The sequence below is a fragment of the Podarcis muralis genome, chromosome Z (genome assembly GCF_964188315.1).
Source record: "Podarcis muralis chromosome Z, rPodMur119.hap1.1, whole genome shotgun sequence".
Taxonomy (NCBI): domain Eukaryota; kingdom Metazoa; phylum Chordata; class Lepidosauria; order Squamata; family Lacertidae; genus Podarcis; species Podarcis muralis.
This window is the reverse complement of record NC_135673.1, coordinates 20317778-20328204: the sequence shown is the minus strand read 5'-3', so window position 1 is coordinate 20328204 and position 10427 is coordinate 20317778. Positions and strand designations below refer to the sequence as shown.

Below are 10427 nucleotides of genomic sequence, written 5' to 3'. Positions count from 1 at the left end.
TTTATTGGCTGCAGGAAGCTCCTGCAGCCAATCTGAAGCTGTGACATTTGGATTTGCGCGCAGGGGAGGTGACGGCGTGGAGCAGAGCGGAGGCAGCGCTGCTGCCCCCAGCACCTGAGCGGTGCTTTCCCCATGGCGACAGTGTGCGCTTGGCAAGGGCCCCTGGCTTCCCCTTGGCTTCCTCTTCCTCCAACGCCTCTTCTTCCTCCTCTGCCATTGCTGCTCCTGCTGCTGCTTCTCCTCCTCCTCCCTGACACTGCTGTACCGGCCGTGGCCCCTTTCCGGGCAGGCGGGATATGAGGAAGAAAGAGATGCTGCCACCATGCAGGCTTGGGCCTCAGGTGGGGGGCTGTTCTCAGTCTCCCCACAGCAAAGTGGAGCATGAAAAGCAAAGGCGATGATCATTGCAAGAAGATTTGTGTGGCGCTTGCATGGAGCCTGCCATTATACACGCACACCGAGACCTTGCCACAATATTGCTGGGACCGTTGCATGGTGCACACTTACCCATGAGTTGTTGCGCTGGTGGGATGTGATGTCAACTTAACTTTTACGCAGAGGGCAGGACCGCTGGAATGAATGGACCTGGGTTAGGCATGGCCACTCATGTCAATGGGTTTACAGGGGAGCGACTTCCGTGTAAATACGCATTTTTAAAAAACTAAAGTCCAGCCCCTGACAGTGTTTGAGGGACAGTGAACCAGCCCCCTGTTTAAAAAGTTTGAGGACCCCTGGTCTAGTATAATAAAGAATTTGATAATACAAAATTGCTAAGAAATATGCAATAATGGGAGCAATATGGACTGACTGAAATTAGACCATTACTGAACAAAGGTATTGTAAAAACGAATTACCATATTAAAAATGAAATGGAAAACAGACAAATTACCATTTCTGCAGTACCTTCATATGTGACATATTAATAGCCAATTGTTGAGAAAGTACTGTATGCATTTCTTAGTAATTCCCCCAAAGTTGAAATTTTAAGCGCTGATAAAGCCACAAGGAGTTCCAGGAGAAATATACAAGCAACAGCCGATTTATGCATCTCCAGCTGATGCATGATTGAGCACAGTACCAAACCTGGAAGTAACCTGAAAAAGTCACTAAAAGGGTGGAATGGGGTAGAATGAAATTCTTTATGCGGGCCCTGCTGACGCATGTGGGGAACATAACAAGGATTGCCTGTATACCATTGTGAGTTTGGGGGTGGGTAGGCTGTATGCCTGAATCTCCTCTAATTCCTGGACTGAACACAGTTGCTGGAATAGCCAGACAAGTTCATTGGTATTGGCCCCCTAGGTATGGGTCATACAAGTAATGAAAGAAGCATGGGCCACCCTCCCTCAATTGTCTGGCAGTTAGAAAGATAAATGCCAGAGCTGAGGTGTGTGAGCTAGAATCTAGAAGTAGGCGGAAGCCAAATTTCTTCTGAGATCCAACACTGTGGCCATGAGAGAAGCAAGACCCTCTTGGGGTGTTAATGCCGTGAGCCCCTCCATTGTAGGCCCAGGTTGTACATATGTGTAAATAATCAATATATCTGAAAGACACCACTGTCTCTGCTGTGCCTCTGAGGAAACCGAACTCAGGCTAAGCACCTGGAGCTCTGGAATCACAACCTTCTTGGCTGTGAGTCTTGGGAGACCTGCTCCCCGACTTCCAGGGCTCTTCCTCAAGGCCTAGGAGGCAGGGCCCTGACTGACTGCAGCTCTGAAAGCTGAGGCAGCTGAACAGACTTTTGGGCTGGGGTATTGTTTAGCTGTTTTGAATTATGGTGCTGGAGGAGACTCTTGAGAGTCCCATGGACTGCAAGAAGATCAAACCTCTCCATTCTGAAGGAAATCAGCCCTGAGTGCTCACTGGAAGGACAGATCCTGAAGCTGAGGCTCCAATACTTTGGCCACCTCATGAGAAGAGAAGACTCCCTGGAGAAGACACTGATGTTGGGAAAGATGGAGGGCACAAGGAGAAGGGGACGACAGAGGACGAGATGGTTGGACAGTGTTCTCGAAGCTACCAGCATGAGTTTGACTAAACTGCGGGAAGCAGTGGAAGACAGGAGTGCCTGGCGTGCTCTGGTCCATGGGGTCATGAAGAGTCGGACACAACTAAACGACTAAACAACATTGTTTAGCTGGTTTGGGTGTTGTTGTTTTTTTTTTAATTATGACCTCAATTGTCTTAAATGTTTTAAAATGTTTTTAACATGTATGTTTCTAAATTTGGGGTTTTTGTGGGAAGTGCCTGGGAAGAGAGGAGTTGGGGAGAGCTGAGACCCCCTGATCACAGTGATTCATGGTAGTGTGAGGTATGGCGTGGGAGGTGGGGCTGGCCAGGTAAGAAGCACGCGGCTCAGGCAGTTGGTGACTGTGCTGTATGCCAGCTCCTCCTTGAACCAAAGGAATTACAGTTGTCCTATCGGTCAGCTTTCAGGTCTGCTGCGGTTGTTGCTGAATGCCAGGTTGACTCTGAGTGAGACCTCCCTCATGCATGATCTCATTGTGGAAGAAGAGGCCAATCTCATCTGTATCACTGAGGCCTGGGTGTTGGGATAACAACAACAACAGCAGCAGCAACAACAGCAATTTATGTGGGCAACATCCACACTTAATGACAGTACAGTGTGATTGCAACTTGCATAGGAAGCACACATATGTAAAATTGTGCATAGCCCAGTTTCCTGCTGGAAGGTGGGGGGACTGTATCTCTGCTGGTGGAGGATGAAGAAATCTGGCTCCCTAGGCTGCAAAATGAGCAGGTAAGTGGTGGAGGCAGACAGAAGAAGAATAAACCTGGTTCCCTTGGCTGCAGAAGGGAGGAAAGAGGCAGGCAGAAGCTGCAGCTCCTTTCCAGCTTTTTTCTTTTGCCTGCATCTCTCTCTCACTCGCTCCACCTGCCTCTGATGCCTCTCCATTCAACTTGCGGGCTTCCTCTGTCTGCCTCCCTCCTCCCTTCTGCCTTAGTCTCTCCCCCTTGTTCTCTGAAAACATCGCTGGAAAGCTGGTGGTGCTACCGGAGCTGAGCACGTATAATTGAATTTGTGAAAGTAAAATACACCTAAGGCGCAAACATACTGCATTTTACACATTCCCTGGCCATGGCCCCCAATCAAATCATGTTGGGACCAAATCCGAATAGAAATCAGGAAAGCCATGGAGTATGAACTGCCAACAGACTCTTCAGTAATATTATTTGGTTGATTTGAAGATCCAGCACCAGAGGATGATCAAAAAATGTTTAGTCACCTTCTTACAGTCACTTATCCAAGTATGCATTATGCTTGGGAAAATGCTGAACTCTCCGAAATTAGCAGACGAGGATCTTTCACAGGTGATGAAATGAATACACATGATTAGTTTTAGGGAAAGTGAGAAACAAGATGATGATAGATTCCAATGAAAAATGGAGTCATGGTTTCAAATTCTGATTGAAGTTTATTGTTACGACTTGTTTTAATTAATAATTTTTTTTTAAAAGGTGCAAAGAAAATGGAGTCAGTCATACTATCGGAATGAAATGATGCAAGAGGCATTTTGTAATTATCAGTCTTATATAAGATTGCCACTGAGTTTTGTATCACAACAAACATTATTTGAAAACCAACAGGCGAATTTAATATGTATTTCAAACAGTTATTCTTCCTCTTTTGTACATATTAGTAAACAGCAACAACAAAAAGAGTGTGTCTCTTGATTTCTGCAGTGCTCTTACTGTCAGAAAGTTCTTTCTAAGCTTAGTCAGGATTTCCTTTCTTGTAATATGAATCTGCCGGCTTGCTGGCTCCACCCCCTGGAGTGGCAGAAAACAAGATTGCTCTATCTTCCATGGGATGGTGAAGCACTGTCCTGTCCCACAGGAACTGGGCTGCAAAAGCACCATAGCCAATGTCAAAGTTTGTCTCAGTTTTGCCCCCTTCTCATGTACAGGAACATTTTCGCTTTGTGTCGACCTAAAGTTTGTAGTACAGTGGTACCTCGGGTTACATACGCTTCAGGTTACATATGCTTCAGGTTACAGACTCTGCTAACCCAGAAATAGTACCTCGGGTTAAGAACTTTGCTTCAGGATGAGAACAGAAATCGTGCAGCGGTGACACAGCGGCAGCGGGAGGCCCCATTAGCTAAAGTGGTGCTTCAGGTTAAGAACAGTTTCAGGTTAAGAACGGACCTCCAGAACGAATTAAGTACTTAAGCTGAGGTACCCTGTGTAGTAATGCAGCAAAAGTCCAGCTTGCTTCCATGCCCACCTGCAAGGCCACACCAGCTGCTTTGCTTATTTGTGCTCCAGTAAACAAACAACCATTCACACACAAGCACAAAGAGATTTGATACATGTTTGCAAAAGCTTCAGTGTCTCCAGTAAACATTAACTTACTAGGTTGCCAAATTTACAAGTTGGCCCCAATGCTTCTGCCTGTTAGAGTTGCCAGCTTACCAAAATCATGTTAAAAATTCAAACTGCATTTTAACTCTGACAATTCGGCAGTGTATGGTAGCTGCCCCTACCTTTCATAAATAGTATCTGTTCCTACCTTTCCTTTATGATCACCACCTGCCCAAAATGGGTTTGGGAGGGGTGATACATCAGACAGTCGTTTTATTTATTGTCTTTCTAATCTTAATGCTTATTAATCTTTCCAATCATCTATTGCAACAATGATATATGAGAGTGCTGTAACTATTGCTATTTTTTTATTTCACTGAAATTTGCAAAATAAAAATTGTATTAATCTCCCCCCCCCCCCCATGCTCCAATTTTTTTAGGAGAGTGCTTTGAGCAGGCCTCATTGGTGGTTATTAAGCAGAGATTGAAAGTCAGCATTAGCAATCCGAAGCTGTAGGTTCAAAGTGAGAAGCAAATAGGCACTCATGGGGTAGTTGTGCATGCTCAATTAAAAAATACAAGAGAGGACAGGTGTGGGCTTTTCATTTTGTTTTGAGAAGATAAAGACAAGGCTTTGAGCACAACTCTTCCATCCTGTGGTTTCCAGCTTGACTGCCTCTAGAAGAGTTTGGATTTGGATTTGATATCCCGCTTTATCACTCCCCTTCAGGAGTCTCAAAGCGGCTAACATTCTCCTTTCCCTTCCTCCCCCACAACAAACACTCTGTGAGATGAGGGGGCTGAGAGACTTCAAAGAAGTGTGACTGGCCCAAGGTCACCCAGCAGCTGCAGGGAAGCGAACCCGGTTCACCAGATTACGAGACTACCGCTCTTAACCACTACACCACACTAGCTGTGGAGGCACAGCATAACCACCATGGATCAATCCTGGAAAAGGAGAATAACCATCTCCATATTCATTTATTGCTGCACTTTGCTACTGGCTTGCAACCCAGGGTCAACTGCCATCAGCAGTGGCTACCATCTATATTGGTTTGGTGCCAAGCCACGCAACCACTTTCCATTCCTCAGGTTTATCTCTTCCATTTGCATAAAGCTAACAACAACCTTTCCCTGTGCCAGAGCAAATAAATCTTCTTTCGTGCCTTTCTTGTTCACCTGCTGCTGACATTCATAATCCAGGAGCTGCAGCCGCCTTGAAGAGCTCGCCTGAGGTTGCCTAAGGTGAAGAACAAGGCGGAACCCCACCCCATTCTATGTCGATAAGAACGTCAAGTTCATAAGAACATCAGAAAAGCCTGCTGCATCAGCATGGAGTTTGCATAGTGGCCAACCAGGTGCCCGTGGGAAACCTGCAAGCAGGGTTGAGCACAAGAGCCGCCTCTCCTCCTGTGGTTTCCAGCAGCTGGTATAGAGTGTGGTCAGGGGCAGCAGAGCAGCTAGATGCTCCTTGGCCTGGTTATTATGGGTTGCTAATGCCGTTGTCAGTGGTAGCAGACGTGGGAGGCACTGGATGTAGGTAGCTGAGCGGGACATGCAACTGAACCAGAGAGACATGTGGGCAGTTGAGATGAGGAGACGATGGAGAAGAAGGGGACCAAGGAGGAAGGAGATGCAGAGATCCAGGACCTGCATGGGCCCAAAAGCTGGTTCAGCAAGTGGCAGTGGCAGTACTTGGCCAAATCTGAGGCTGAGACTGAGCAGGTTGATGGGGCAGGGCCACTCAGGCTGCAGGACGGCAGTGAGACTGCTGCTGCCGCCACCCAAGACCAAGCAGTAGAAACTCTTGCACCTCTTGCAGAACTCTGCCACAGCCCTACCAGGACTGTGTGTGACAGCAGCCAGGCCCTGTGGGTCCCATTCCAGCGCCAACTTGCCCTCCACACTGAGGGGGCCCAGTGTTGTGTGACGTCATATGCACAACATGCACAATCTTGGGGGAGTGTGTGTGCAAACCAGAGACTCCTGCAGAGATCCCCATTGTACACTGCCAGCAGTGAGAAGATCACCCTCTGTGCTTCCCTTCCCCATTGTACACTGCCAACAGGAGAGCGCTGGCGCATGGGTGGCGGGGGATGGGGAGTACAGGCTGCATGTTTGCAGGTGGGAGGCCTACCTTTTTGGGGCCGCCTCAATATCGGGGGGCTTGGCCGCCTGCCCACAAATATTGAGGGGTCCAAAGCCCTTCCCACCCCCTATAGTTGGCATCCCTGTCCAGAATGCAGCCACTGCTGTCACCAATCTCTACAAAGAAAGTATGGATGTTCATCAGTGGAATTTCGATGTAGGGATCCATATTAGGTTAATATGTCAAGGATGTGTTGGCTTGGGTTAAAAAGTGCAGAAGAACTATTCACAGAGAATACTTAATTAAGTATTCCTATGAGGGAAGGTGTCCCCTCGACAAAACTCCAGAACTCCCCCAAGACTGGCTGTAGTATTCCCTAAGTGAGTTAATTCTGCTGTGCATATGGACTGGCATCCTCTCTGAGCTCCTCTGTGGAGATGGACTTGCAGCTTCTCTGAGAAGCCATAGCTCTCCATGGTATTAATAGTGCAATGACAAGTATAAGTATTTGCATGAGTACCCCAAACTCTCCCACTCAGCAACTGGTATCCAGAAGCATTGCTGCCTCCAACTATGTAGGCAGAGCATAGCCATTGTGGCTAGTAGCTATCAATAGCTCTCCTCCATGAATTTGTCCAATCCCTTTTTAAAGCCATCCAGGTTGGAGGTCATCACTGCCTCCTATGAGAGTGAGTTCTACACTTTGTGCTGTGTGAAGAAGGCCTTTATTTTATCTGCCCTGAATCTTCCCACATTCAGCTCCATTGGACATCCATGACTTCTTAGCGTCATGAGAGAAGGGAGGAAAGCTTTTCTCTACCTACTTTCTCCAGGCCATGCATAATTTTATAAAATTCTGCTATGCTGCCTCTTTGCTCTTTGGGCATTGAAATGGAGCCTTCAACTCAAGGACCAGTGCGCCAAGAAGCTTCAGGATGCCCCAGGGAAGGCCAAAGGCGGATTCTGCACCACATAGTTGCAGGTGATGGGGCTGGATCCAAACAGCTGAGAGGGCGACATGGCCAGCAGGAAGAGGCTCCAAGTGTTTCAAGACAGATGTTGGCAGGGCTGCTGATTGGGAGGGAGGAGGTGAGTCATAGTTATCCTGTGACCCATAAATCCTCTCAGTAGGCACTACTGCGGTTTGGTCAAACATGGGTGTGCTGCAAAACAGTTTCATCATAACGACACTTGGCAAACACCCACCAAAATGGGTGGGTAGTTGTAGTTATCCTCCAACATTTCTGGAGTTATTTCAATGATTGGGACATACATGATATGTAATCCATCATGCTATCACATTCACCAGCCCTAGGCATCTCAGCACCAAGCTTGAATCTGCCAGGTTTGCAAACACCTGGGAAGAAGCTTCTTTATTTGATTCTGCCTACCACTTTGCCAAACACAGAACATGGAGGCTCGCTTTGATGTGCACATCTTAGGTGGGGCAAATTTGCTACTGGAGATTTTCCTATTTAAGAACATAAGAACACAAGAATAAGCCTGCTGGATTAGGCCAATGGCCCAGCATCCTCTACTCATAGTGACCAGATAGATGTCCCAATGGGAGATCTGCAAGCTGGATTCAAGCACAAGGACCCTCTCCAGTCCTGAATTTTCCAGTAACTGGTATTCAGAAGCATTGCAGCTTCTGACCACAGAGGCAGATAATAGCCATCCTGGCTAGTAGCCATAGGTAGTCCTCTCCTCCTCCATGAATTTGTCCAGTCATATTTTAAAGCCATCTAGGTTGGTGGCCAGTGGCCTGTGGGAAACCTGCAAGCAAGATTCAAGCAAAATATCACTCTCCTCTCCTGTGGTTTTCTTAAGGCCATGAGCAGAACCTGCTGGATCAGGTCAGTGGCCCATGTAGTCCACCATCCTGTTCTCACAGTGGCCAACTAGATGCCTGTAGGAAACCAACAAGCAGGATCCAAGCACAAGAGCAACTCTCTCCTCCTACAGTTTCCAAAAACTAGTATCAGGGAATATTGCTGCCTCTCACTGCAACAGCAAAGCATACAGTAACTTTATCCTCCATGAATTTACCCAATCCTCTTTTAAAGCCATCTAGGTTGGTGGACATCACTGCCTCTCATGGGAGCGAGTTCCCAAGTTTATTGTTGTTTAGTCATTTAGTTGTGTCCGACTCTTTTTGACCCCATGGACCAGAGCACGCCAGGCACTCCTGTCTTCCACTGCCTCCCGCTGTTTGGTCAAACTCATGCTGGTAGCTTCGAGAACACTATCCAACCATCTCATCTTCTGTCGTCCCCTTCTCCTTGTGCCCTCCATCTTTCCCAACATCAGGGTCTTTTCCAGGGAGTCTTCTCTTCTCATGAGGTGGCCAAAGTATTGGAGCCTCAGCTTCAGCATCTGTCCTTCCAGTGAGCACTCAGGGCTGATTTCCTTAAAAATGGAGAGGTTTGATCTTCTTGCAATCCATGGGACTCTCAAGAGTCTCCTCCAGCACCATAATTCAAAAGTATCAATTCTTTGGCGATCAGCCTTCTTTATGGTCCAGCTCTCACTTCCATACATCACGACTGGGAAAACCATGGCTTTAACTATACGGACCTTTGTTGGCAAGGTGATGTCTCTGCTTTTTAAGATGCTGTCTAGGTTTGTCATCACTTTTCTCCCAAGAAGCAGGCGCTTTTTAATTTCGTGACTGCTGTCATGAAATTAAAGTTTAACTACATGCTTTATGAAGAAGGGCTGCCTCTTATCTGTTCCAAACCTTCCAACATTCAGCTTCACTGGACATCCACAATTTCTAGCCTTATGAGAGAGGGGAAAAAACTTTTCCCAATCCACTTTCTCAATGCCAGGCATCATTCTATAAGCTTCAATCAGTTGCACAAAGACACAAAACTTTAAAAATACACTTTAAAAATCAACAGTGGCAGAGATAACAGGGGGAAAATTAACTATCCCATCTGTCAATCAGGGTCCTTGTAGACACACCTGGGTGCATAGGAGCTAACTCCTAGGGGGCTGAGGTTCCTTCAGCCCCCTAATAAAATATATGAGGGGGCTGGGGCCCCCCAAGTTGATGGGCCTTGCCATTCCAATGGTGTGCACATACCTCATCATGCAGGGCAGGGCTTACCTGCTCTCCACCAATATTTTATTCAAATTGGCACCCTGCCTGGGTGGCAAGAGGTCCCAGGTAAAGGGTCTGGATTAATTTGTTCGTCTTTTTGTTTTGATATCAAAAGAAAACATCTAATTAACACCTGAATCAATTTTTTTAAACTTTCTTTCCCATTTCAAGGTGCAGGGGTAACAGAATTAAAAACTCTATGAAGATGGATAGAACTCAAACTACTGTTCTGGTTCAATGGAACGAAGGGGTCTGGCTTTGTAGCCCTTGGCAGTGAAGTTTCTTGGAAGGAGGACCACGTCATGTACAGGAACCCTACACTTTTTGCAGGGTCACAATAACAGGCAAACTTGCCTCTTTGGGGTACTTCAAGCCACCCCCCCCCTCGTAGATCCACCACCTGCTATTTTTTTCCAGTTACAGAGGCCCTCTGCCCCTGCCCATGGGGCAAACATTATAAACACTGCTCCTGTCAGGTGTTGCAAGAATGGCTGATGCAGAAGGCCAACTTGCCTCAATGCCAAGAAGACAATGTCCTTTAATTTCATACGTCTTGGAGACAAAGTGGGCATTTCTGTTTGAACTAAAGAGACGTTGTGATTTAATTACCCTCCCTGTAAACAAAGGGTTTTTAATACACTGGAGGAAATTGACTTAGCCTGAGCCATTGGCAGATTTATGGGTTTTAATGGAATGCTAGGAGGTTGCTGGCACTTGGGGAATCCTGGTTTGTTATTTCATAATCACTTATTTATGATTTCCACGCTGGGCTGTGCCCCTCTTGTGGTTCGTTCTTTCAGGTCTATTAAGTTGTTACTCCTGTGTGTGTGGTGTTTTTTTCTTCCCTGTTCTCCAAGCCATTGTGAGCCAGACTTCACCCTCACCACTCAGCTTATCCCATCATTG

At 46.8% G+C, this 10427-nt stretch overlaps 1 pseudogene; it reads left to right on the top strand.

The window, feature by feature from the left end:
• Nucleotides 1-5928: 5928 nt before the first annotated feature.
• Nucleotides 5929-7005, top strand: LOC114589421 (HUWE1-associated protein modifying stress responses 1 pseudogene; annotated as a pseudogene).
• The last annotated feature ends 3422 nt before the right edge of the window (nucleotides 7006-10427 follow it).